At 30.1% G+C, this 2,759-nt stretch overlaps 1 long non-coding RNA gene across 1 annotated transcript; it reads left to right on the top strand.

Annotated features, from left to right (window-relative positions):
- The first annotated feature begins 968 nt into the window (after positions 1-968).
- Positions 969-2,535, top strand: LOC112514966. The gene is made up of 4 exons (XR_003069451.1): positions 969-1,220; positions 1,612-1,670; positions 2,113-2,164; positions 2,263-2,535. It is a non-coding gene; the product is annotated as an uncharacterized LOC112514966 (long non-coding RNA).
- The last annotated feature ends 224 nt before the right edge of the window (positions 2,536-2,759 follow it).

Consider the following 2,759-nt stretch of genomic DNA (forward strand, 5'->3'; position numbering starts at 1 on the left):
TGTTAGATGGTGATATAATTTGTAAGATTAGAGATTTTATTTTCGCTACAATGTAAGTGTTTGATCTTAGGATACTAATATTTTTATATTTAAGTATTTGAAATTTCGGGATGTTACATAATATGACACTTTGTATTAAAAACGTCCTATAAACTTACTACAACGCCTTTAAATAGGATGCTTTATTTTTTTTATGCTTTATTTTTTTATCCTATAAAGCGGTCTATTAGAACGCTAAAAAAAATTGGATCATAAAAGCCCAATTTGTTGTAGTGAGCTCTTAAAGTTGCACAACCTCTCACTATCTTCCATATATTAAAATCAAATCATTTATTTCTAAATTACACTTTATAGTTTTATAATTAGTTATTTAATTTATTTTATATTGTTACTTTGTCATTTTTTTAAAACCTTTGTCATATTAACATAAATAATCATATATGAACTAAAATGCATTAAAAATACGTTTCTTATTTTTTTTATAAATTATACCGTTATAATCGTCTCGTCAATACCTTTAAAGTGAACCCAATATTGAATATTTTTCGATTTAATCATACTATTAAATATCATGAATATCAACGAATAATTTTTTTTTATACCACTTATGTTTTCATTTTTTAATTTACACTTTTATCATATTAAAAATACATAATCATTAGTTAACTAAAATGCATTAGAAAGGTGTATTTTTTTTGTTGCAAATTATATCATTATAATTATCTTGTCAATACCTTCAAAATAAGCTCATTATTGAATGTTTTTGAATTAATAATAGTAAAAATATCATAAATATGTACGAATCTATACTATATTATAAAAGGTCTTAAATGGTTATTTATATTCCTTTATGATGCATCAGTTATGGATATCTTAGACTTTCAAGAGGTGCATCTTTTAAAGCAACATGTACATTCATATGGACAATTGAACTACCCTTACATCTCTTTCACCACGTTCCACACAAATTCTTCTTCTCTCATCTAAACCTCTGTGTCCATGTGGTCGATGAAATATCTCCTTACCAAACATCCAACCCCGGAATCACATAATTCTTCTCATCCACAAGAACTAAAAGAAGACCAGTACCCCTTCTTTTGATGAATCACAAGGAACTAGGATTTTGTTTATACCTTGGGAGCACCTACAAACATGAAATCTGTTGTTTATTCAATTTGGATTGGATAACACATCTATCCTCATCTTCTTCAATGGCCAAGGTATGTGCTCTCAGTTACATCATATTTCATGGTTATAAGTTCTTGATTCCATTCTTCTAAACAATGGTGATTCTTATTTTGTCTTTCGATTTTGAGCAACAAGGTTTTAAAGGAATCGATCCTCTCTTATGCCAGTCCTATGAATCAGAAACACGAGAATTAAATAGAGAGCATACAACTTAAACCATAGGCAAGCATTTGTCATTTCTTTTTTGTTCTTGTTTTACCTTCTTTTGTTTATTTACAGCAATGTGAGAACAGTCTTAAAGTTTCTCAATCCGTCTAACGATATATATGTGATTTTGTTACTTAATACACATTGGATTTTGTTATGTCTAGTTTTCTTTCTTGAAACCACCAACATGTTTATCGGTTTGTTTTTGTTTCACAGGGCAATGAACGGTTCACGCATGAACTTTTAATATCTGAGATTTCTTATTGTACTTCTTGGTGAGTTCTTAGTAGCTTGATGTACCTTATTAGCCATAAATAAATGATGGGTTTTGATTTGCTTTCCTTACTCTTGATGACCTTCGTATTTGTGCTTGCGATGGACTTACCAGTTGCATAATGATCGTATCATAGCTCTAATTGGTCATGGTTGCAAAAGCAATCCAAGTAATCGTTTTTCTTTGAAAGCTCTTTAGAACTGACATCAATCCTGGAAACTATAATGACTTGAGATCCTATTTTGTCAGATGGATTATGTTTAGTGAAGGGGAATTCATAATAGGGTTTATGATTTGCTAAAGTAGTTAGAAAGGGTGTATGAATCAAATGTAGTGTGATAAGTTATCCAAAATATAAATTGTGTGTGTGTGTGTGTGTGTTTTGATTAGCTAGATATCTGCCTCAAAGTACAAAGTAACAAGGTGAGTTTGTATTTTGGCAGGTAACATACATGACAACATCACCTGTAGTAGGTTTTATAAGAGACACTAATTGTAGGTACCAATAATGTTGAAGTGGTTTTTTATTGCTGAAACATGTGTTTGGTGCATTCATTTCCTTCATTGTTTTTTCTTCTTAAAAAATTATTCAGCAGATTGACATTCAAGAAGGAGCAGCTAATTGGAATGAAATTCGGGATAAGTTTGAAGATGGAGGTAAACAAAAAAAAAAACCAAATCACTATATATATTGTCAGGTTGATCCCGTTTTCAATAGGATTAGTTCTATTACTTGGTTGGATCGTCTTTTATGCCATTATAGTTCTCTGTTGTTTGCCAATAATTTGTATTCAGATTGTTAAGCTCCTTTTGGTTTTATAGATGTTGAACAACTAATCCTTGATTATATGGTTATTTTTTGAAATTTAAAAACTTGTGACATCAATGGTATTTCTCTAAGGGCTGTTGTCTTCTTCTTGGATATTTCAAGCTTGGAAGGCCCTTGGATTATATGATGTTTTATAGGTTGCAATGTTTTTGTCATTTTTCTAAGGTTATGGATCTGCTATTTTTATTTGGTTGTTTTGGGAGCTTATAGATATGTTGTTCAGCTTGAGGTGGAAGCTAATGTCCTAATCTCAATTTTTAA

The sequence above is a fragment of the Cynara cardunculus genome, assembly GCF_001531365.2.
Source record: "Cynara cardunculus var. scolymus isolate 2C chromosome LG 6, CcrdV1, whole genome shotgun sequence".
In the NCBI taxonomy this organism is placed as follows: domain Eukaryota; kingdom Viridiplantae; phylum Streptophyta; class Magnoliopsida; order Asterales; family Asteraceae; genus Cynara; species Cynara cardunculus.